The 27,327-nt window shown below is 38.0% G+C and overlaps 1 long non-coding RNA gene across 1 annotated transcript in view; it reads left to right on the top strand.

Moving 5' to 3' along the window:
• The window catches only part of LOC110675975, a 458,493-nt gene extending 453,289 nt beyond the window's left edge, over positions 1-5,204 (top strand). Inside the window, exon 3 of the long non-coding RNA XR_002499962.1 lies at positions 4,946-5,204. This is a non-coding gene — a long non-coding RNA (uncharacterized LOC110675975). The remainder of the gene's footprint in view (positions 1-4,945) is intronic.
• Positions 5,205-27,327: the final 22,123 nt, after the last annotated feature.

Consider the following 27,327-nt stretch of genomic DNA (forward strand, 5'->3'; position numbering starts at 1 on the left):
AGTAGTTTTAAGATCAGATTACTGAACCACACAAGGTTCATTTTCTTCATCTACTCACACAAGAGTTAGTCACATGAACCACACGAATTTCTTTTAGTTTGTCCACCCACACTAGGGAAAACAAGATTTTTGATACACTGGGACCACTCAAAGTTCCGACACATTAGACCCACACTAGGGTTATGTTGTAGGTATACAAACCAATTTGAACGGCAATGTTCAAATCTCACAAAGCTTTGCCACCACAGGTTCATCCATGGATTTTATCTGGAATTTGCCCAAGTTATTCTCCACGCTAAGGAAAACCTCCAAGGATTTCTGCTGAAATTTTCATGTGGATTCCACTAGAAATTCTTTCAGAAACACCATCAATATTTTTCCGGTGGTTTTACCAGGAATTTAAAAAATTCTTCAGAGTTTCTTTCGAAACTTTCTCCAAGGATCCCATAACGAGTTTCTAAAGAGATTCGACCATTATTTCCTATAGAGATTCATCCAGTTTGTCTTTCAGAGACTTCCCCTCTAATTATTTCACCAGTAATTTTTCCAAAGAGGAGTTTTTTAAGGAATTTCCCCAGGAGCTCTTCCAGGGTTAACAGTGGGATATCACCAGAGTTTCGCCAGAATTTCCACCTGAAAAATCTACCAAAGTTTCGTCATAAGCTCTATCGGAAAATATTTCAAAGGTTTTACTTGGATTTCTCTTCTTTGAATATATTCAGAATTATCAAGAAGGATTCCTCGTTATCTAGGGAATCAACCAAAATATTTCAAAAGAGTACATAATTTGTTTTTTTTTTCTGGAATACCACCAATATTTCCGCATGAGAATCTACTAGGAATTCTGCGAAGCCTTCAACTAGAAATTCTTACATTCTGTACTCTAAATATACCATTAGAAAGCTTCTGTAACATTGCAAAAGGTTATTTATCCTGGGATTACACTGATATTTACTCAGAGGATTAAACAAAACATTTCTCCGAATGCCTCCAGGATGAATCCCTGAAGAAACCTGAAAGATTTTTTTTGGAAAATTGTTTTGGGAATCCTCGGAACAACTTCTAGCAGGTTTTTGAAATAATTCCTAGTGGAATCCCGTGGATGATGTTATGGTGTATTCTTTTGCAGTATTTCTTGTAGAATCTATGAAATTCTTGATGGAATCCCTGGAGAAATTCCTTGATGAACCCTTGGAGAAATTCTGGGTAGAATTACTGTTATAATTCCCGAAGTAAATCTATGCATTCACGATTTTTTGAAAGAATTTCTGAAAAAAAAAACGTGTAGGAATCTCTAAAGCAGTTCCTGGAAGTTTTTGGATTAATCATTGGATCATTTGTAGAAAAATTACTTAAAATCACTGAAGAAATGGTTGAATTTCTGATGGAACTCATGGTGGAATTTAGGGAGCAATTCTAGGAGAAAACCCTGACAAAAGTCCTGGTGAAATCGCTGAGGGAATTCCTGATGATGAAAATCTTGAAGAATCCCTGGACATTTTTTTCAGAGAATTCTTTATGTGATTTCTGGGTAATGCGTAATGGAATCCTTGTAGCCGACTTATAGAGGAATTCCTGAAGGAATCTTTGAAGAAATTTTTATAGCAATCTCTGGGAAAATTCTTTAAGGCAGATTGACGACTTTTTTGGATTGATCGTTGAAGGAATCAGTGGAGTTAATCCTGAATAATTTGTAGAAGATCTTTGAAGGAATTTCTGAAGGAAGCCAGGATGATTTCCTGAAAGTATTCCTGAAGGATTTTCCACAAAAGAATTGGTTGAATCTTTGGATGAATTTCTAGAGGTATTATTGATAAAATTCCTAGGAAGAATTTCTGGTGGAATCCCTAGAATAGCCCATGGATTCCTGGAAACATCCAAAGAAGAATAACTAGAAAAAAAACCCTGAAGGATTCTGAATAGAATGTTCAGAATAATGCCCGACAGAGCCCTTCATAGTTCAAAAGTTTTGTTGGAATACTTCGTCTGAATTATAACTGGAATTTCTCATCAATATCCATTTCTTCCAGTACCTAAAATTTGAAAGTTCTGCTTTTCTTTACTAAATAATATTCCCCAAAAATCAAAAAACACCTATCCCCAAAGGTAAACAAGTGAGAAAAATAGATTTTATCATCGCTCTCTCTCTCTCTCTCTGGGGCTCTCGTTCGTTGCTCTCATTTATCAAACTTGTTACAACTTGCGATACATTTCCGATCATATACCGCTTCATATGATATGCTTTTCTTCGCTTGCTTTGATCGTGCTTCAAAATCAATACAGAACAAATTCTGCAATACCTGCTCATCGAAATCGCTGTACCGTTGGACCACAATGTTCAATCAACGTTCTCAAAGTAGACGTGAAACCTAGAGGACGTCCGTATAGTTTCGGTAGTCTTCTCAGCGACAAGAATTGGGATAGGTGAAAGTTTCCAGCATTTTTTGCTGATAAGTGCCAAAATTCTATAATAAAAATAATAATAACGATTATTAACCAAGTACAGTATGGCCCATAAAAAAATGCGAAAATCATCATATCATGTTTAATGGCAGTTTTTATATGAAAAATGTAAACTAAACAAAATTGTTATTTATTATTTGTATTGTTTACTCTGTTAAGACCCTATTTTTCGCTTTGAATATGATTTTTATCTGTTACTTTCTCCTTACTAGAGAGGAATTGGAAGCACACCTTCAAATTCAATCATACAGGCATCAAGTTCAATAACTTTGTTATGAAAGCTTTTAAAACGTCAACGATGGTGTGAACTTCTACTTAGGCCTTATGATAAAGATACGCCCATGTCAAATAGTAGAATGTATTTACACCTGATGTACTGGAGACTTTAACATATTTTGGTAAAAACGTCTAATTTTGGAGAGCTATGGTTAAACCTTCATATAAGTGTGATAAGAGGCTCTGTTTGGCTGAAAACATATCAGCCGGTATTGATTTAAGTTGTATCTAACCAATGGAACACACTATTTTCTCAAAAAACTCCTATAGATCTCTGTATATGGTTTTTATTAAGCTACAACATAAAATAAAGGCACATAAAACCCATAGGATCTGAATGCTCCCTAAACCATGACCTTGGCCAAATATTTTATTGTGACCATGAAAAACACATTCTCCAAGACTTATTCCACCCGCTGATACCAAGAATTCTAACATTTTTAACGATTAAGTATGATTTTCGAAAGTGGAAAGCTCATCACCAGAGTATACGACGATCAAACAGTTTTTCTGACTTTTAAAGAACAAAACCTTCCGACATTTTTTCTTTAGTACAGGGTGATTACTAATTCCTGTCAGTAAAGTAACTGATCCTAGATAAAAGATGTATGTATGAATTTTAATTCCCAGTGTACACTCGGTTTTTTACATCTATAAAGTTTGTTTTGACGAAGTAAAGATTAAATCTTTTCTCATTTACCTTAGTTTTTAGTCATATGTGTTGTTTTAAAGGCATAACACATGGCATGCATGTTTTCCACAGATATGTATTTTTGACTAAACTCCGTTGTAAAATTTGCCTGATAAAAACAGTATGTTACCACAATCTTTCAGACTTACTAGGGAATAGCATTAGTCTGGTTATGGAAAATTTAAGCGAAACAAATATGGCTTTTTTGGTTGAAATATATGTTTCTGAATAACGTTCGTGTTAACTGTAATGCTTCTGAAACAATGTATGTGGCTGGAAATTAAGGTAAAAAAAATAAATATGTTATCTATGTACAGTGAAGACAAATGTTAAAGATGTCCAAAACTGGATATGCACTGGTAATTAAAATTCATACAACCATCTTTTTTCTATGAATACTGATTTTACAGACAGGAAATAGTAATCACCCTGTACATTGATTAGGTTAGTTAAAAAAAATGTGCCTATATGACAAAGTAACCTTAGATTATATTACTTTAATCAGATGTTACATTCACTAATGAAAACAATAAAAATAATGCTTGTGTATTCAAAATTCACGTTCAAACAATTTTCGCATTTTTTTATGGGCCATACTATAGCCGGCAGAGGGGAATATGACCTATAATATCGAAAAACTATTGTTCTTGCTGGAGAATCGCGATTAAGTAATGTAAATTTATTGAAAAGAAGTGGTGGGCAAACATTGAGACTGCAATTCATTCAACAGCACAAAACCATTAATGAGAATATTTCACAAAAATCCACCTGATGATTTGTGTTATTAGAACTCATGTGTTTGTTTTTGCCATATGACAATTTCCAGGAAAACAGCCAATGTTATCTCGTGCGCATAAACCTAACTTGAACTTTCCTGGCTCTCCAACTTCGCTGTTGGTTAACGATCTCTTCTCATGTTGATGTTTTGTAGCAGCAGCCAGAAGTTGGTACCGTAGTTCGGGGGCAAATTAAACACTAGGACAAATTTATCTCTAGCAAATATATAACACTCCATAACTCAATATTGAGGGAACCATCGTATTAAGGGGTATTGAGTTATGGAACACAAAAATAGAGCAAATGCGATCCAAGGGCCATCATGATAGCACATTATTTGGAATCCTAAAGATAATATGTACAACAATTATCTCTCTTAAAAAGTTATCAATTTGCCCCCACTTTACGGTACCGACCCACGATTTTGTATCGAGCGGTCCTGAGAATGTGTGCATAAATAAGACATTATGTTGATTCAACTGGCACACGTTTCGGCGAATTGAAATAATGACGCTGCCATCGAGCCTAGGTTGGGAAAGTTTTCGCAAGAACCCTCCTCAAAAACAAACTGTCTCGCATGGGTGAACTTTCGGCATCCGCTCTGTCAGCGAGAGTAAGTATTGACTTAACGTTTCGCGGAATTTGTTATGATGACTTTATGTGAATGCCTTCAATTTTATGATCTGTTATCGATGCATGTCTAACCTCAAGCTTTCTTTTTTTTTCATTTTCTTGCAGGTATGTCGGATGAAGCCAAGTGGTACCAATACAGCCGTGAGTAAAATGCGCACTGTCTTGGGTGTTGACGTGTTTCGATGGAAAGTTTACCCTTTCGATGTGATCCGTCCCATTTTCCGAAGACCCCCTCAGCGAGGGAAAAGTTGTTCAAAATTCACTCGATTTCATGCGGTGAAATTACCCAGTTGGATAGAATTCAACAGGAAATCTGGGATATTCAAACGGCTTTTTATTCACCTCGATCATCAGCATATAGCAAGCACAAAGATACTGCCCTGGGAAGTTTAGAACATTTCCAACCAGAAAATATCCTCAACCGGTGAGATTCGAACCAACGACCCTCAGCTTGCGTTCTACAAATCTTTTTTGCTTTGAAAAATATTTGATTCGACAATACGAAATATTGTAAACTACTGTGATACTTTACAAGTTTTTTTTTGTAAAATTCTGATGTTTCTCTGTAAAAATGCAATTCAGCATGATTTGGAATTTTGAACAATCTTCCCTACTGCAAAAAAAAATCAAAATAATTTAGTATTATTCTCATGTTAATACGGATGTTGTCCGTGAAAGATCAATTTAAAAATACAGCCAGGCGCCCAATCATCAAGAGATTTTAAAAACATTGTTTTTACTACGAGAAAAAAAACTTCCAATCGAGATGATTCAATTTGCTCCCGAACGTTTCAGAAATATGCTCAACTTTTTTCTCCCAATCCAAATTAGCTCATTTACGCTGGCTGCTAAATTGACGATAAAAGTTTGTGGCACCATCCTCCTGAAGTTGGATTCAATTTTATTTTCACTGGCAGAAATTACTTCGAGCTTCCCCCATCAAACTAAATTTTAGAAGCCGGCGTAATGCAGAGAACTACGAGCAACCATTCTGAGCTCCGGTTGGCTCTAAGTTGCGGTGGAAGTGGTGCCTGTCCTACCACAAGGATCGCTCTTATTGGTACTGGTGCAGTTGACGGCGCCCAACGGACGATGACATAGGGATGATACCAGGGGAAAGACGGCACAGGAATCGCCGCGCTGTTCCAGGAAGTATTTCGTAATGAGCTTTTGATTTTCTAGCTGGTTTGCGGTGGTAGAGTAGAGCGTACATCAGTTCGAGTTGGATTGATACAACTTTTCCTTTGACGTTGCGTTGATCTTTGTCGGTCAAGAAGAAAGCTGGAATCGGTTTGAAATCTTTTTATGATTGCTGAGAATTATATTACGTTAAATATTGAGCATGAGCATCGGCATAGATTACCGTACAATTCGTAGTTGCTACTCCGTGATTGACCAGAACAATTGAAGTTGCACAGAGATTTAATGTATGGGACTTGGGATTAGCTTACCATTCTCAATGTCCACAAAGCGAGAGCTCAAATTTTAAAAGTCAATAACTGCGCCGGCCATGTCGTTACGGTTATCGGGGAAGGGAAGGAATGTTAGTTAGACAACCGTTATTACTAGAGACCGGGTATACCTCTACATCTCCACAGTTGTCATGGAAAGGATATTGGGTTAGTGGGATAAGGTAAAGATCTGGGCGTCATCAATGGTTGGTGATGCGATCCATGATATAATCACGCCCAATCGGATTCGCAATATAATTCGATAATGGCATTGTGCGCCGAACAAGTATCCATCACTCGCTCACGCCCACGAGAGCAAGCGACGCGATCAATAGATCAAACACTACTAACGATTCGCGGATTGTTTTTTCTTTTCACTGCGCGAACGACGCGCGACATGTTTGATCCTTCTCCCTCATCCGTGATATATGAAATGTATGAAAAAATCAAATTATTGTATGAGTCGTAACGCCCAGATAGCCGTAGCGGTAAACGCGCAGCTATTCAGCATGACCATGCTGGGGTCGTGGGTTCGAATCCCGCTGGTCGAGGATCTTTTCGTAAAGGAAATTTTCTCGATTCCTAGGGCATAGAGTATCTTCGTACCTGCCACACGATATACATATGCAAAAATGGTCAATCGGCAAAGAAAGCTCTCAGTTAATAACTGTGGAAGTGCTCATAAGAACACTAATCTGAGAAGCAGGCTTTGTCCCAGTTGGGACGTAACGCCAGAAAGAAGAAGAAGAAGATGAGTCGTAACGCTTGAGTTTACCCTCCTCACTTCCCCATAGAACGTTACGTAATTTGTTAACGGCGCAAAGGATATCAAATTGGTAATCTACAAGTTATTCATGTTGAATCTTTAGCGAAGTAAAAGTAAGTGTTTGATGATAACCAATAGGTTTGGGAAAGTGGAACACAATAGTTCTTTTTAAGTTGGCAACACTGGTCAAACATAACAAACAAACGATTAGTACCTATAAATCCCGACTAGATATAATAATGGCAAATTCCATGCAAAATCACTCACTTTTAGATGTTTTATACATAAAACAACATTTTCTGTAAGCTAGTCACACTACCTGAGTAAAGTTAATGAATGTTGAATATCTCATAAGTATCTGGAATAATATGGATAATTTAAATATTCAAGTAAGTCTAACCAATTTACGTTATCATAGTTATCAACTGATTCTTTCTGGAGTATCGCAATACGATAAGAGAATGCGAAAATCGTAATTAAAATGAAAATCTACGGTCACATTTCTCTAACAAAACACAGTAGGTCATATGTACACTACATTTTGAAAAACTAAAACAGACTGGAATATTTTTGCAAATGTGTGAAGGTTGTATGGCGCATTGAAAAGTGACAAGATATTATAAATAATATTATGTAACGGTTATAGCATGTTAATATAAATATAAACAATAAAACCGAGTTTGTTTGGAAATTATAAAAACTACACCACAAAACAGTGCTGAAATATGACATGCATACGAAACACGCACATGCACATACACTACATACGTACTAGTCGCATTCTCCTCTTTTATCTTACTCCAGGTTTGTTATTTCCAATTGTTTTTGGGATATGCTTTTGAAGTTTCCACGAGAGTAATGCATTATTTTGCCGTAGAATATATCACTAAGGGCTCCAGGATTTTGACGATTTTTTAATATTATTCCCACAGGAAAGGTTTCCCATATAATTGCAATAGAAATTCAACAAAATTTCAGGAGGGGAGACGTTTCGCATAAAGTCGTTTCACATGAGGACATTTCGCATATGGACATTTGGCAGAATGAGAATTATATTCTTTCTTTGAAATGGTACCTGTTCTTGCATGAAACTGCTTTATGCAAAACGTCCTTATGCGAAACGCCTTTATGCGAAATGGACCACCTCTAAAATTCTCACTGGATTCCCACAGAATGTACATGACATTTCTCCAGAATGCTCATAGAAACCACACGGAATTCCCATAGCATTCTCAAAATACTTCCACACAACTCCTACAGAATTACTCAAAATTTCGCACAAAGTTCCCAGAGAACTCTCACTTGATTCTTATGGGATTCTTACATGATTCCCAAATAAATTCCCAACGATCCTCCAACCAATTCAAATTATTTGTCACATAACCCTCACAGGATTACTTCCGAACCGGATCCTCTCAAAATTCCAGATGACTTCCAAAGGAAATTCACAACAATTTCAGGTTTTCAGTAAGATTCTCATTGTACTTCCAAACGATTTTCTCACTAAATCAGCAATATTTCTGCAACATTTGCTCATTATTTCAACAAAACTCTCACAGGATTTCCACTATATGGCCAATGAAAGACTAGGATTTTTACAAGAGTTCTAAGATTCCCATTGGAATGCCCACTGGAATACCTGCAGTTAAACTGGAATGTCGAAATCATCACTTGAATCCCAGCATCCACACTGGAGTCCAAAAATCCACATTATAAATTTAGCATCAATACTGTAATTTCAGGATCCACGCTGAAATCCAAGTAAACTCAAACTCAACTCAAAATCTCGACTGATATCCCAATATCCAATATCCCAACACTGAAATAATAACACCATAAATGCAGAATAATTGATTCCCAGGATCCACACTGTAATCCGAGTATTAACACCAGAATCCTAGGATCTACACAAGAATTCCAAAACTCACTTCGAAAACCAAAGATCAATCCTCATTAGAAGGCTAGGATTCACTATGAAGTAACATAATCCACACTAGAATTCAAAAACTCACACTGAAATCCTAGGATATAGTCTAAAACACCAGGATCCACATTTCAATCCCACGATTCACACTGCAGTCCCAGGATCCGCACTGAAATACCTGAAACCACACTGGAAACCCTAGGACCGACACTGGAATTCCAAGTACAACACTGGAATACCAGGATCCACACTGGCGTCCCAATATCTACACTTGAAACCCAGAATCCACACTAAAATATCAAAATCCGAACTGGAATCCCAGTAATCACACAGGAATTCCAGGATCCAGCTTAAAATCCCAGCATCCACACTGGAATCCCAAGATCTAGAATCCCAGTATCCACACTGCAATCCCTGAGCCCACGTTAGATACTCAGGATCCATACATGGAATCCTTCGATTTACACTGGAATCCTTGGATTCACCATGGAAACCAAGGTTCCATTTTCCAATCTCAAGATACACACTGAAATCGAACGATCGACACTGGTTTCCCAAGGACCATACTGGAATCTCAAGATCCGCACTGAAATATCAGGCTTTACATTGGAATCTCAAGATTGTCACTAAAATCTTTGGTCCCACACTGGAATCCCAAGATCCACACTGAAACAATAAAATCCACAATGGATTGCCAAGATACATACTTGAATCCACACTGGAATTCATTTATCTACACTGGAATACTAGCATTCGCACTGAAATCCCAGGATCTACACTGCAATACCAGGTTTCACACTGGAACACGAGGATCCAATAATCCACACTGTAACATCCGGATCCACACGGGAATCTAAGGATCTACATTGGATACCCAGGATCCCTGTTGATATACAGTGAAATTCTGCATTTCACATTACAATCCCAGAATCCACATCGAAATCCTACGGTCCACGTTACAAACCCTGGATCCACACAGGAATCCGATTGAAATCCCAAGATCCATACTGTTATCCCAAGATTTACACTGTTATCAAAGGATCCACACTGAAATACCAGAATTCAGGTTGAAATCTTAGAGTCCACACTGTGATTCCGCACTGATACTCCAAGATTAACACTAAAATAACAAAATCCAGGCAGCAATCTCAGGATTCACACTAATATCCCAAGATACACATTGGATTCCCAGGATCTATTCATAAGGTTACATTGGAAAACTAGGATTAACACTGGAATTAAAGGAAGGATTCACACTTGAATACCAACATCCACACTGCCACAATACACTCCACATCACAGTCCCAGGAGCCAATCTGAAAGCCTTCGATCTACACTACAATCCCAAGATTCACACTTCAATAAAAGGATCCACACTGAAATACCAGAATCCACACTGTAGTTTTGGGATCAACAACACTGGTATCCCAAAATCCACATTTAAATCCTGCTATCCACACAACAGGTCAAGGATCTTCATTGGAATCAAAGGATTCATACTGAAATACCAGTATTCACACTGGAGTTCCAGGATTCACACTAGATACCTATGATCTACATTTGAATCCCAAGTTCTTCTACTTGGAATTGAATCCAAAGTTCCACACTGAATTTCGCCGATCCACATGATCTCTGAAATCCTACGATCTACACCAAATTCCCAAAGTCTACATTAGAAACAATGCATCCACTCTTGAATACCAAGATTCACACTTAAATGTTACTATCCGCGCTGCTAACCTAAGATCCATACTGCAATCAAAGTGTTCACGCATACCAAGATCCAGGGTTCACACTGTAATCCCAGGATCGACACTGAAAAGTTGCGATCCACAATACAATCATAGGATTTAAAGTATAATCAAAGGATCCACAATGAAATACCAGCATTCAGTGTATCTACACTGGAATCCCATTATCCATCCTGAAATACCAGGACCCATTCTGAAATCTCAGAATTCGCACTGGAATGCCGGAATCGTCACTGTCTTCTAGGATCCATCCAACAATATTTCATGATTCTCCAATATGGAAACCACGCTTACTGTAGTATAAGACGAGCGTGGTGATGCCGACAAGAGGTTACCATACTGAAAACATGTGGAAAAATGTAATCCAAATCGAAAACTCATGGGCACGGTTTCTAATAATTTCGACTCATTCTGGATTCACAGGCCTCTCCGATTGCAATGTGCACACTCTCTGAATATGGTTCGATTGGCTTATTCGGATTGAAATCTAAACACTGGATCTAATTTATGTTTAGTTTCTTTATAAGTATCATTCTAAACATTACATTCATTTCTTATATCTAGGTGTTCTGTGACAACACTATCATCCTAATTTGGTAAAACAAATTTAAGATTTTATTAACATTGTGTTAACAACATATTACATTTCATTTTCCGTAGCAGTTCAGATTTTTTACAGGTGAGTTGATTTCACCTGCTTATATGAGACAAAAAACGCTTTAAATATACTTAACCTAACTTAACCTAAATATATAACGCATTAATCGTGGCAATAGAAGATTGTAACGATTTTTGCCTGAAATTATTGATTATTTTATTTGACATTTGTTCCAATGTTTCAACATTGGATATTCTATGTAACTCATTGGTACTATACCAGGGAGGAAGCCTCAGAATCATTTTCAAAATTTTATTTTGAATTCTCTGCAGAGCTTTCTTCCTGGTATTACAACAGCTAGTCCATATTGGTACAGCATACAACATGGCTGGCCTGAAAATTTGTTTGAATATCAAAAGCTTGTTCTTAAGACAAAGTTTTGATTTTCTATTAATAAGGAGATAGAGACATTTTACATATTTGTTACATTTGGCTTGAATGCCCTCAATGTGATTTTTGAAAGTTAAATTCTTATCTAGCATGAGCCCTAGATACTTAACTTCATCTGACCAATTTATTGGAACCCCTCTCATCGTGTCAACATGTCTACTTGAAGGTTTCAAATAAAGAACTTTTGGTTTATGAGGGAATATTATTCGTTGAGTTTTGAAAGCATTAGGAGAAATCTTCCAATTTGCATGTATGAAGAAAAAATATCCAAACTTTTTTGCAATCGACTACAGATGACACGCAGGCTTCGTCCTTTGGCGGAGAGGCCTGTGTCATCCGCAAACAAAGATTTTTGTCATCCCTGAGTCAACTCAGGTAAGTCAGATGCGAAAATACTGTATAATATTGGTCCCAAAATGTTGCCTTGAGGAACAACAGCTCTTACAGGAAGTCTTTCAGACCTGGAGTTCTGATAATTAACCGGAAGTGTAAGATTTGACAAATAACTTTGAATTATTCTAACAATGTATGTTGGAAAATTGAAGTTTTTTTTAATTTTACAATCAAGCCTTCATGCCAAACACTGTCGAATGCTTTTTCTATGTCTAGAAAAGCAAGACCAGTAGAATAGCCTTCAGATTTGTTGGAACGGATCAAATTTGTTACACGTAAAAGTTGATAAGTGGTCGAATGTCCATGGCGGAATCTGAACTGTTCATTGGTAAAAATTGAATTTTCGTTGATGTGGGCCATCATTCTGTTCAAAATGACCATTTCAAAAAGTTGATTTTTTGATGGAAGAAAGCAAACTGATTGGACAATAGCTAGAAGCTTCTGCAAGATTTTTGTCTTGTTTTAAAATTGCTTTAACCTCAGCATTTTTCCATTTGTCAGTAAAATATGCTTATTGAAAACATTTGTTTAATATATCAACTAAGGGCCAATTTCCTAACCTTCGCTTAAGCCGTAAACTACGTTTACCAATACGACTAACCAGGTTTAAGGCCTAAGCGGTGGTGAAGAAACCACTTATAAGAATGATAAGCTACTTTCTGGAAGTATCTTGATGAGGATGTAGAAAATTCCATCATCGCCAGGAGCTTCCATATGTTTAGTTTTTTAATAAAACTTCTCACTTCTTCCAAATCAGTCTCCCAGGAATTTTCGAAAACGATCTCTTGAGTGAGAATATTTTCGAAATCTTGAGTAACTTGATTTTCTATTGGACTGGTAAGTCTTAAATTAAAATTGTGCTCGCTTTCAAACTGCATGGCAAGTTTTTGAGCTTTTTCGCAATTAGTTAGCAATAATTTGTTTTCCTCTTTCAATGCCGGTATCGCTTCTGAGTATTTTTTTCAATATTTTAGATTTTTTCCTGCTTAGAGCCAGGGTCCAATTGAGAAATTGTAGAGGACTACCGGCCTTATGAGCGTTTTGTACATGGTACATTTGGTGCGGGCGTGAATCTTTTTTGACCGCAGCTTCTTCTGGAGGCCATAGTAGGCCCGACTTCCACTGATGATGCGTCTCCGTATTTCACGGCTAACGTTATTGTCAGCCGTCAGCAAGGATCCAAGGTAGACGAACTCGTCGACCACCTCGAAAGTATCCCCGTCTATCGTAACACTGCTACCTAAGCGAGCTCTGTCGCGCTCGGCCCCACCAGCTAGCATGTACTTTGTCTTGGCCGCATTCACCACCAGTCCAACTTTTGCTGCCTCGCGTTTCAAGCGGGTGTACAGGTCTGCTACCTTTTCAAATGTTCGGCCGACGATGTCCATATCATCCGCGAAGCAAACAAATTGACTGGATCTCGTAAAAATCGTAGCCCGGCTGTTGAGCCCGGCTCTCCGCATAACACATTCTAGTGCAATATTGAACAACAGGCACGAAAGTCCATCATCTTGTCGTAGTCCCCGGTGGGATCCAAACGAAGTGGAGTGTTCGCCTGAAACCTTCACACAATTTTGCACACCTTCCATCGTCGCTCTTATCAGTCTCGTGAGCTTCCCGGGAAAGCTGCTCTCGTACATGATTTTCCATAGCTCTACGCGGTCGATACTGTCGTATGCCGCCTTGAAATCGATGAAAAGGTGATGCGTTGGGACCTGGTATCCACGAAATTTTTGGAGGATGTGCCGTACAGTAAAGATCTGGTCCGTTGTCGAACGGCCGTCAATGAAGCCGGCTTGATAACTTCCCATGAACTCGTTTACTACAGATGACAGACGACGGAAGATGATCTGGGATAATACTTTGTAGGCCGCATTTAGAATGGTGATCGCTCGATGTTTCCCAGATTGTACCTATCAGCCGGTGCAGACAAATGGCCAGCCTCTCCGGACCCATCTTTATGAGTTCAGCTCCGATACCATCCTTAGCAGTAGCTTTATTGTTCTTGAGCTGATGAATGGCATCCTTAACCTCCCTCAAAGTGGGGGCTGGTTGGTTTCCATCTTCCGCAGTACTGACGAAGGCATTTCCTCCGTTGTCCCGTCCTTCATTGCCTGTGCTCTCAGCACCATTCAGGTGCTCGTCGAAGTGCTGCTTCCACCTTTCGATCACCTCACGCTCGTCCGTCAAAATGCTCCCATCCTTATCCCTGCACATTTCGGCTCGCGACACGAAGCCGTTGCGGGATGCATTGAGCTACTGATAGAACTTACGCGATTCTTGAGACCGGCACAGCTGTTCCATCCCCTCGCACTCCGTCTCCTCCAGGCGGCGTTTTTTCTCCCGAAAGAGGCGGGTCTGCTGTTGCCGTTTCCGTTTTTTCTCCTCCAAAACCTCCTGGCACTCCTCGTCGAACCAATCGTTCCATCGACTCCGTCCCACGTACCCGACGTTGCTCTCAGCTGCATCGTTGATGGCTACTTTTACTGTTCTCCAGTAGTCCTCAAGAGGGGCTTCGCCCAGCTCACCCTCTTCCGGTAAAGCAGCCTCGAGGTGCTGCGCGTATGTCGCTGCGACATCCGGTTGCTTGAGCCGCTCTTGGTCATACCGGGGCGGTCGTCGGTACCGTACGTTGTTAACGACGGAGAGTTTTGGGCGCAGTTTGACCATCACCAGATAGTGGTCAAAGTCGATGTTAGCGCCACGATAGGTCCTGACGTCGAAAGTGTCGGAGGAGTGCCGACCATTAATCGGAACGTGGTCGATTTGCGATTCTGTCTGCTGTGGTGATCTCCAGGTGTATCGGTACGGAAGGTTGTGCTGGAAATAGGTGCTAGGAATTCTTGGAGGCGGCAAAATCAATTAGTCGTAGGCCGTTTTCGTTTGTCAGCCAGTAGGCGCTAAACTTTCCGATCGTCGGTCTGAATTCCTCCTCCTGGCCAACCTGAGCGTTTAGATCTCCTATGATGATTTTGACGTCGTGGCTTGGGCAGCTGCCGTACTCGCGTTCGAGCTGCGCGTAAAAAGCGTCTTTATCATCATCAGTGCTTCCGGAGTGAGGGCTGTGCACGTTTATTATGCTGAAGTTGAAGAACCGGCCTTTGATCCTACACTTGCACATTCTCTCATTGATCGGCCACCACCCGATCACGCGCCTCTGCATATCACCCATCACTATAAAAGCTGTTCCCAGCTCATGTGTATTGCCGAAGCTCTGGTAGATGGTGGTAGGTCATTTGGCATAAAGTCGTTTGGCATAAAGCCGTTTGGCATAAAGTCGTTTGGCATAATGATCATTTGGCATAAAGTCATTTGGCATAATGGTCGTTTGGCATAATGGTCGTTTGGCATAATGAGTTTGAAGCCAAGCATTTCTTAAGATGACATTCGTTTTTACGTTTCTGTTGTGTCTTTCAGATGAAATCAGGCTTGTTTTGGAGTCAATTGATACAAAATGACACTTTATTCAACAATCATATGCTCTTGAATAACCCAAAGCATAGAAGGAAAGTCATGGTTAATAGTTTTTTTTATTATTTATCCAGAAATTATCGTTCTTCCAAATATCAATTCTTCTTTTCAGTTTCGCTATTGGAATAAATGTTTGCAATGGAGATTTTGATATTATTTAGCATAAATTTGCCCTTCTTTTAAACATTCTGTTTTTTTTTTCTAAATACGATGTAACTATAATTATAGGTATAAAAATCATTGATATAAAATTTAAATAAATTTAACCTTCTTTTAGACATAGGCTGTTCTTTGGAACTATATTTTTTAGTTTTTGTTTGTTTCCAACTGACAAAAGGGTGGCAATCGATAACATTGATTGCTCAAGTTATCAGCGAAAAGAGAATTAGATTACTGCAGTTACTTCGATGGGTTGTGCTACTTTTCCCCGAATGTCGTTTTACCGAACGCCAGTTCCCCGAATGCAAGTTCCCATAATATTCCGTTCCCCGAATCGACCGCTGCTCGAAAAGTTTTTGGCACTCACAATTGTCGTAACTTTATACATTTCAGGGTGGTGAATGAACTGGTCATCTAACATGCACCCTTCTTTATTTAATTGGCGGTTCTTTCGAGTTTTATCGTCTTTAGCATTTTTTCCAACATGTGTTTAACTGAGTATGATAGAATACCTCCTTCTTTCAATTGCTTATCGTTCTTTCTCGTTCACCTTACAGCCACTGAAGAGCATTATAGCACCTAATTAAATTGCATCACTTTTCGGGGAAATGGCTTTCGAGGAAGAAAGTCATTCGGAGAACTGGCAGTGGGGGAACCGATATTCGGAGAAAAGTGGTACAATCACTTCGATGATTCTGAACGCAATTTGTGATGTCGTTTTATTATGCCGCAATAATGTTTGGCGTCCTCTATTGGATCGATCATATATTTTGCCTTCTTTTAAAAATAGGATGTACTTTATGTTTATACTGTTTTACATTTTATATTAAGTAAAGCTAAATGTTAACAATTTTTATATTATGCTGTTTTATTAATTATTGCAAGAAGTGTTGTTAGAATGATAATTAATTTAGAACCTGTCAATATTCACCTTTTTTTTTTTGCAAACAGATGATCTCCTTTTGAGATATACTGGAAGAATAATTATTTCATTCACAAAATTTCCTTTCTTTCGATAATAGACGGTGTTTTTGATGTACACTTCCAAAATTAAAATTACTAATGAACCATTCAGAAGTTTTGCCGCAAATATTTTCTTCTAAAAATATTTAGTACAGTTGAGTTATGCTGTGCGAAGATTTTTTTGTGTTAGAGCCTTAAACATTTTAAACGAAAAATAATCTCAAAATAAAGCAAGTAATTTTCATCAAGTGTTACGTTCAAACTAGGACAGAGGACAGACATAGATCTGCAGCGAAATATTCCATGAGCGTTTCCTTTATTAATAACTGCGAACTGTCTTTGCCAATTTACTATTTTCAAATATGTATATCGCAACAAGCTCAAAGATACTGTATGTTCTGGGATGTAGAGAAAATTATTATTCCGAAAAGATCTTCCACCAGACCCGTCACGAGTTTAATTTAGTTATGGTCTTCAATGGAAAATCTCTGAACGAACACCAAGCGTTGTTGAGAACCTACCAATTTTTTTTTGCTATTGGCTCGGCTGTGTTGATTTCGGTAAAAGCTTTGAAAATGCCGATATTCATTTTAAGTCAACCATTATGCCAAACGACCATTATGCCAAACGACTTTATGCCAAACGGGGTACAATCCTGGTAGATGGTATGGTTACCTCTAAACGTTCGCACCATTGATCCCTTCCAACACACTTCCTGACACGCTACGATGCCGAATCCGCGGTCTTTCAGCACGTCGGCGAGTATGCGTGTGCTCCCGATGAAGTTGAGAGATTTACAGTTCCACGTTCCGAGCTTCCAATCGCTAGTCCCTTTACGTCGCTGTGGTCTTCGCCGATTGTCCCGATTCGTATTCTCTCGTTGATTATTCGTTGCTTTATGTTTTTTACGGCTGGCTTGCAGGGCCTGACACCAACCCCCTAGATTTCCGGAGGACCATTCCCCCTAAATGTTCGGAGGACCATAGTGCACAGTTTAGCTTAGAGTCCTTCTCTGGCACTCGGACGATGATCAGCCGCCCCTGACATGGGGAACAGACGCTGTTGTGAGCCGCTCCTAACATGGAGTACAGACGCCCAAAGTTTGCAGAAGCAAAAGCAAAAGCAAACCCCCCTTCCCTGTCAGCATACGACCAAAGTTCCCACCGGGGGTTGGTTACCCGATCTTCCCTAAGGTTACTCGTACCCCGGCCAGTACCGCGAGGAGGTAGGGATAGGAGCTGCTGGGCAAGAGGCTAAGGACCGCACAGAGGGGTCTATTTTATTCCTTCAGGTACGCGAGGTACCAATGGTACGCCATGCTCAGCCATTTACCAACCTTTACTATCGATATATGTCTCATATACATTTCAGTCGGCTCGAAAATATTTGAAAGTGAAGCTGATAGGATTGAGAATCGCTTCATGGGATATTTGAAATGTAATTGGGTAATGATCAGAATCAATTTCAGCAAGTCGGTTAAGACCAATTAATCGTAGATGGATTTCTAGAAGAGGAAAACATGTAGGGCTATCAGGGTATTGAATTGAGGAATATCCTGAAGAGCACTCAAGTGTTTAGGATGAGGTAGTAGCGTGAACCAAATTTTTTAACCTTGAGGTAGTTCTTGAAGCTCACTTCTCATTATATCACCGTAGATGAATAGCTCCATACATTTTTTTTCCTCTCCCAACCGGGATGCTTTCTGGGCCATTGTCGCAACTCAGCGCCATTTCCCTGCTACTTACTTTTTCGCTTTCCGCGCAGTGACAACCAGAGTAGCTAGAGCCCAGTATGGGAAAAGTTTCACCTTTTTACTCGTGGAAACGTTGCGCTTGTGCTTTTCGTTTTAATTAGTTCGGACGGAGAAGCTGCGAAATGATTTTAAATTTAATAACATTTGCAAATATTTATTGCTTCTGTGTGAGTTTTTCTTCCCGCTTGTAACTGCGACGGAGCTCTGATGAAGCGCTGATGGTGAAGTTTCAGTGTGCCTCCGGGCGCTCATACGGATTTGCGCCGGAACGCATATCGTTGGTGAATGGTTTCTGGAGGATCTGCTAGGATCCCAGAAAAATGAAATTTGCTGGCGGAAAAGCTTTTAGTTAAGCAGAGTTTTATTTTCCTCTCGGACTTTGAAGTGGGGAAGATAATTATGGAAAAAGTAAGTACATAGAAAAACATTCATGTAAAACTTATAAGTTTGTGGATTCAGTAAATGTCATTAATTAAACTAACTGGCTAAATAGAATAGAGGTTGTTTTGGCCATACTAAATCTCCAAAGGAAAACTGTTAAAGTGCTTCAAAATCAGCTGATTTGGAACGTCTCGCGAAAAGGCCTATTGAATCCTGAGAAAATGGTTAGTATCTCTCACTAACCGTTCTTTGTAAGAATCATGATTCGCAACACATCATGAGAACCTGTGCATCATTTTCTGCTACAAATCTGATTAGATCGGAGAGATAACAGTGAATGATAAAACCCATCTCAACAACTTCCAAACTATTCGGGGATTGTTTTTCATGCTAGTACAATAAAATAAATTGATAATAAGCGAGCAAAAAAGCCATTTGCATCATTGCTTTTTTTGGTTTCGAGAACTTTTGAAAAATGAGTCGCACCCTAATGAATATTTTCTCCCTACGCTCCCAGTGAACATTTTGGTTGGTATAACTTTTGTTATACATCATTCTATATGAATCAATTCAATCGTATAGAATGCACGAAAAGGCTATATACCTACCAAAGTGGAGGCTATATGCGTACTTGGCACGACTTATTCGGACTTTCTGCGATCAGGTATACGATGCCACAAAATTTGGATGAAAATAAAAAAAAAGTTTCCAGCGAGTCTCGAACACGGGATCTCTGGATCAGGAATCGGGCACCTTACCACTGTACTACCAAGGGTTACTTATCGAAGAATGATTATTTGCCAATGTTAATACATGTTTCATGTAAAGCGACACACACTTTGTTGTTCTTTGAGGCCCATCGCCAGCAGATAGACAAAGTTTGGGGAGCAATTTTTGCTAAGTTATTGCGATTTCATACGATGCTTACTGGATTGATATATGATCTGTCAGTTTGTATAACATAACGTGATTCTATGTTGCACTATTTACGACATGTTTTGTTGTCAACACAGATTGTCGTTTATGAATCGTATTGGGGATTTATATACAACTTGTATTGACATTGAGAACGCTTAATATGGCATCTTGTGCAATTATGATTTAGGACGCATGAATATGTGATTTTGGATGCACATTCTTATACGATATGTGGTTCACTGGGCTGCTTCCAAATATCAACTTTTGAAAATTACTAAAAATAAAAGCTTTGGAATCCTTAAACAGACATGTTTTTTTTTTTCGAGATGAGGAGTTCTAATAAATACGCTTTTTTTGACAAAACCAATCTTCTTTCTAATGATTTTTCATCTAATCTTATAAACCAAGAATCTGAAAAAAAATGATTACTCAAACCCGCTATTGTGATTGGGAGTACTGCTTCCATGAATTGCACTGCTTTCACCGTCAGTCATCGTTAGATAGGATTCGTCCAGAACCGAAACCATCTTTGCTCTGATTTTTCCTCCATCTCTACTTTGATTTTTCATGCTCACCGAGAATTTATGATAATTTAATCAATCAACGATTTTGCTGACCCAAGGAAAATGAGAGCATCGTTTCACACTCGAACAAGAGGGTAAGTGCTCGACACTTGATTACGCTGCTGCTGGTGAAGAGTGTTCTTTCACATCGTCCGCTGATCAAATGTCAACCAAACGATGCTGATTTTTTTTTCTCTAAAACGAATGAAACCCTACAACGAAGTGATTTATGCGAAAGAGTCACGAGAAAACAATCTCACGCTTCGTCTACTTTGCGACGAGGGATCCGCCACCGAGCGCCTCAATCCGGAGAGGGCATCCTTCATTTTTATTTATCTCGCCAAATCTTCTGCGAATTCCGCAAATCCTCATGTCACCAAGTTGACAAGTTCTTCTCGAGACAAAGACGAAACTCGGCTCGCACCGGCTTCACAATGCCCAGACTAAAAATATGCCCCGGTGCAATTTTAATATTGATAGCCGTTTGTTTCGTCGTCCCCACCCGAAATTTCACCCACCCAAGGATGCTGCGCCTGCTGCGCCTGTTGCGCCCATCGTGTCCTTCTCTAAGCAAGCATTACGATTGGTTACGGGCAGGGCCGTATTTATGGGGTAATCGAGATTGGCCCCTTTAATTAAACCTCTTAAAACAATTAAAAACTGGTGATTTTAATACCACATAAAAAAAACATCATTCTAAAAATTCAAGAATATCTTAAATGATTCGAAAAAATAGGTGAAATTTACACGAATCAAACTCAAAGCAAACAAGTATTTAAATATTATTTAATTTAAACTGCAGTTAAAAAACCTCAAATATTTAAAAATTATGTCAATCCAACGTATCTGCAAAAAAACTATTAAGGTACATCCCTATGGAATGGTACGAACTGGTGAAGTTGGACCACGATGGTTATTGTAACTGAATTCGATATCGTTCTTGTAGCTCGTTTTGGCTTCATACTGTTTTCAGTGCTCGAAACTTTCGTAAATGTTTATCCATATAACGATTTGCAACTATGTGTTCGTGGGGCCTTCCTTAGCCAAGTGGTTAGAGTCCGCGGCTACAAAGCAAAGCCATGCTAAAGGTGTCTGGGTTCGATTCCCGGTCGGTCCAGGATCTTTTCGTAACGGAAATTTCCTTGACTTCCCTGGGCATAGAGTATCATCGTACCTGCCACACGATATACGAATGCAAAAATGGCAACTGAGGCAAAGAAAACTCTCAGTTAATAACTGTGGAAGTGCTCTTAGAACACTACGCTGAGTAGCCGGCTCTGTCCCAGTGAGGACGTTAATGCCAAGAAGAAGAAGAAGAACTATGTGTTCGTTTAATCATGTCCCATATACATATACATTATATTTATCCGATTATATGATTGTGAGTTCGTTGTGTATAAACTTTACAATTTGGTTGATAATTCGTCATAGTTATCTAAGAGTATGTGAAATTCCACTCCAAGTTGTGGGATCATTTTGAAATTATATTTATAACCTTCTATGAAATATATGATAGCATTGAAAAGAACAGTAGTGATTGAGACTTGCTTACCAAAAACCAGACGCTGCATGAGCAACAGCTGGGCTGTTGGAAATGCCACTCTTTTCACAATGTTTGTGAAATGTTGAGCTCTCACCCCGACGGCACTGCAGCAGCGTCCGCGAAGACTGTCTCAAATTGTCGTGTCAATAATTATTCATGACAAATGAAATTTTGTATGAAGCTGTGAGATTGATTGAGGATAATAAGATGCAATAAAGTCGGAAATATTTCTCTTTTAACTCTTTTCTACTAATTTGATGGCCCTCCTGAAAAGGGCCGATGGCTTTGTTTAGCTTCGATGCTGTAACAGATAAATAGCACTGCGGGATGTTATCAGTTGTTCTTGGTTATGAAATTCCAATTTCACTCCTGTATAGAGAAGAAAGACGTAGTCCTATGTCAACAAACAAATCGAAATTTGCTTTGCATAGACTCGACAAATGCATAGGTTTTTTAAAATAAATTTCAATTATGCCCTATGTGCACTTTACTCAGTGTTTTTAATTTGGTTACATACACCCTACGTTTGCAAAGTGACTCAACTCTCAACATGCTTCATGCTAGCACAGAACCAAAACATAAAATTTCAATCAGCAGGTACGTCATACTGTTTCCGAATCACTAATCATGTTGCGCAGCTGCAGCTGATGGGTCGGCAAACTGATGTGGAACATCATCAGTATTCGGTTCTAGACAATATTTCTCAAAAAAATTCTCACAAGAACTCTACTTTAGTTACTCTCGGCTCCGTCCTGTTACTTGAGTTGAAATTGGAAATTTGGAAACCAATGTTGTTGTTGTAGTTGAACATTGAAACTAAAGAATTAACTAACTTTATTAAGTTTTTTAGGAATTTGTAAATCGGTGTACGAACAACTTCAAAACAATACTGGTGTATATGACGTGACGCATATGCAAAACGAACTTTCAAACCGACGCATCAAGCAATGTGTATGTATCAATCAAGGTTTGGTATCGACGAACCGTTGTGGTGTATGTGAGCAGCACTAAACAAAAGGGTTTATTCAACAATTTTACCAGTTTCAAACTAATTTAAAACAAATCGGAATTAATCAATTAACTTATAGAAGACACTGCAAGAAAAAATGCGAAACATTCAAAACAGGATTTAAAATACTTTACATTGTATTGCATCGCATTATTCTCGAATCCTACCGAGTGTTACGATACGCCGATTTGAAAAATAATGCTTGATTTAAATAAAAAATGGATGGTCGTCCTATTATTTAAAATTTTAATTATTTTTACCAAAGTATTTGTCGTGTGTTCTATATTTGTCTCATTTTAGCACACACAATAAACAAATCTCTACACATACTTCAAAAAGATTTAATGACCTTTCATCAAGACTTCCATATATTTAATGTGTCACTACGATTTTTAGTGCACCTATTTATTTGTTTGAAGGTAACTTGTACATTGGATAGCCCAGAAATCAAAATGTTTACACATCGAATATAAATAAAATATGTCATGGCTTAAATTAACAAACCAACAAGGGGGGAATCATCGAATAAATGTTGCCAACAAAATATAGGCCCAAACGCACTATGGCCAAGAATGGAAAAACCAACATGTTCTGATAGGTTTTCTTGTGCATCATTCCATAGTAATCTGTATTATTCCTGGAATATCGAAATGAAACGAATGAACGAAATGATTTGTAGTTTTGTTTATAAAGTTTATAAAAGCTAGAAATTTTTTAAATTTATATTAATAAGCACAACGTATACATTGAATGAAGTATACTTCATAATCGTAATATTTATACAGATCTTTGTACACTGCTCGGAAGTTTACTCAATAACCTATAGTTGGAAAATAAAATAAAATGATTTTTTTTATGTGTGTACTACACTGAAATTTTTTTTTTATTAGAAAATACAGTTCACATGATTTTTTGTTCGAAGTTGTCCCAAGCTAATATTAACTTCCAAGGGTACTTTAAGATGTAAACTAAAGAAGAGTCAACAATTTGGTTACACGTATGTGCACTTATTGCAAATTCGATTCAGGGGACCATCGAGAAAGCTCTGAAATCTGACTTTTACTCGATATCGAGAATTGAAATATTGTGTAAGGGATAGTTAACTAAATAGTGCTTTTTTACTTTTTCAATATTAAAAAAAAATCTTTATTAACAGCTAAATACTGCTCCAGGGGATCATTTAATATAGCAAAATGAGTCATATCATCATAACTATGTAAATTCTAATATTTTTAATGGTTTTTGCATCGTTTATGCAATTAATGCATTGCCATAAAATATGTGACATATATGACTTGAGATTGAAATATATTTTGTCTGTCATAAAGACTTATGAAAATCGCCCATTTTGAAATGTAACATTAAACAAAAATGTCATTCATTTTTAATAAAGCGCCCACAAAAATCTGGCCCATAGGCCCTTACGTTTGTGAATCCGGCCCTGGCGACGGCGAAACAAGTGATTGGATTGAGTTGAGCATATTTCCATCATTTACACTTAAGTAAGGGGGGTCCGTAGCCTTGAGGTTACGCTTCCGCTTCATAAGCGGAAGGTCATGGATTCAATTCCCAGCCCCTCCAAAAAATAACCCGTCCAGCCACCAGAAGACGCCGCACGGAGGACTGTGCTTAGAAGGGGAGCACATCCATTCTCCGTCAGTTTCAGATGGTGACTGAGACAAACTTGACCCACTTCGCAGGCAGCTAGCCTCAAACGACTCAGGAACACGGCAAAACGAACCACCGCGAGAGCAATGGACTATGGCTTATGGAAATCGATTGGACCAACAGCTCTCACTCTCCTACCTGTTCGGTGTGAGAGCAAAAAAGAGCGGAAGAGAGTGAAAGCAGATGTAAATATAGATTAGTTAAAAATAGAACTGTATCGGTAAGGAAGATACAGATAAAAACTGATTCCGGCACAGTAGTGGCCATGAGCACGGAGTGCCTTAGAAAAAAAAAAAAAAAAAAAAAAAAAAAAAAAAAAAAATTACACTTAAGTTTAGGATCCGCTTTGCCCGCAGTCATCAGTGTCTGTCTTAGGGTGTGTTATATATGCATTAGGGTGTCCTAAAATTGCGCTTTGAAACAAAAAACTTGGGGGCTTAACATCCAAACGGTAGCCTAGGGTTTGAGAGTAATTCTTAGAAATGAAGGTTGCTTGTTTTTGAAAAAACGTCCAATTATTCTGACCAATAGGGTAATTTATGGCTTCGGCGCCATTTGACTATTATCGGCAACCAAATTTCAAACGCCAAATTCACAATACTTTTATCAATTCAAATGAATACGCTCAAAATGTAAACAGCAAACAGTTAAACACTTAAATTGTCTGTTTATGTCCGATAAAATTACAAAAGAAGCGTGGCATCGGCTTAGAGTGCCGAGAATACGTAAATTCCCCTATAAAAAAAAATAAAGATCTTCAAAAGCTTATTATTTTTTTTTTGTTTGTAAATCACTCAAACTATTTGTACAAAAATGATTCATTGTAAGTGAATCAAAATTAACGCTAGTCCTATTTTAACTTGTGAAAAAAATTGAAAAAAAAAATTTTCCTTCAACATAAACCTCTGACTTTATGCGTTTTAGGGTTACTAAAATTTAAGTATGAACAGATATGTTACTTTTTCATATTTATGCTGAATATAATACAATTATAATCAAATATCGAACATGTATTTCCATGAACCAAAGAAAACCAGGTGACGAATCATGTTTTTTTTTTTCTTAAAACTACTGTTTTGTAAATAATTCTCGGACGCTTCGAAAGCTGGACAGCATAAAATTCAGAAGCTTTTTTGATAATTTGGAGGCATTTTAACAGGAATGTAGATATTTCGGATAATTACATTAATAAAATGCTTATCATAAAATATAAATTCATCATAGTAGTCTTAGTACATCTTCGCAAAACATTTTCATAGGTTTGCTTCACGTAAAAAGCAAATTAAAGCAGCAATAGTTGTTTCGATTGTACCCCGTTTGGCATAAAGTCGTTTGGCATAAGGTCGTTTGGCATAAAGCCGTTTGGCATAAAGTCGTTTGGCATAATGGTCGTTTGGCATAATGGCCGTTTGGCATAATGGTCATTTGGCATAATGGTCGTTTGGCATAATGATTGACTTAAAATTAATATCGGCATTTTTAAGCTTTTACCGAGATCAACACCACCGAGCCCATAGCAAAAAGTTTTGGTAGGTTATAAACAAGCGTGGTGTTCGTTCAGAGATTTACCAAGCTAAGAATTACAAAAAATGTTGTGACATTAGAGAGCATTTCTAAATAAAACTCGTGACAAATCTCTACATCTCAGAACATAGAGTGTCTTTGAGCTTGTTGCGATATACATATTTGAAAACAATAAATTGGCGAAAAAAGTTCGCAGTTATTCATCGCTCCCTTGATGAATAACTGCCAACTTTTTTTTGCAAATTTACTGTTTTCAAATATGCTCATAAAATATTTCGCTGCAGATCAAGCTCTGTCCTAGTCTGGGCATCGATGGAAATTACTTGATAAAAGAAAGGATTTTTTTTTTGCAAAATATCAAAAGCTCTAATCCAAAGATCTATCAATGCGATTTAATGCAAAAAAAACTATATACGAGAGCAGATTATTTTTCGTTTAAAATGTTTAAGGTTCTAACGCAAAAAAAAAATTTCACAGCATAGCTCAAATGGTCAACACATCTTTAAAAGAAAACATTTGTGGCAATACTTTTCAACGGTTCAATATACATTCTAATTTTGGAAGTGTACATCAAAAATATCGTCTATTATCGAGAGAAGGGAAAATTTGTGATTGAAATAGTATTTTTTCCAGCATATCTCGAAAGGAGATCACGCGTTTGCCCCAAAAAAAGTATATGTTGAATAAGTAGATGAAAAAACCGAATTTAGTACTATACCATTTAATTCCACTAGAGTTTGTATCCTTTGACAGATACGCGTATTTCGACCTCAACTGTAAGGCCGTCTTCAGTGTCGTGTACTAGACTCGACAAGTCGAGTCTAGTACACGACACTGAAGACGGCCTTACAGTTGAGGTCGAAATACGCGTATCTGTCAAAGGATACAAACTCTAGTGGAATTAAATGGTATAGTACTAAATTCGGTTTTTTCATCTACTTATAGGTATTCTACTAAACAGCTCGAAGATTTATTATTACAGTTAACTCTCCCTTACTCGATATTGAAGGGACCATCGAGTTAGGGAGGTATCGAGATACAGAACACAAATTTTTCAAATTTTAATTTTTTTATTATTGTGACAAAATACATTCAGAATAGTTATTTTCACGTGAAAAACAATACAATTTTACCACATTTACTTAAGTGCCACTTTTTACCGGTTAGCAAAAATTTAAAATTTTAGCACCCAGAAATTGGCA

The sequence above is a fragment of the Aedes aegypti genome, chromosome 2 (genome assembly GCF_002204515.2).
Source record: "Aedes aegypti strain LVP_AGWG chromosome 2, AaegL5.0 Primary Assembly, whole genome shotgun sequence".
In the NCBI taxonomy this organism is placed as follows: Eukaryota; Metazoa; Arthropoda; class Insecta; order Diptera; family Culicidae; genus Aedes; species Aedes aegypti.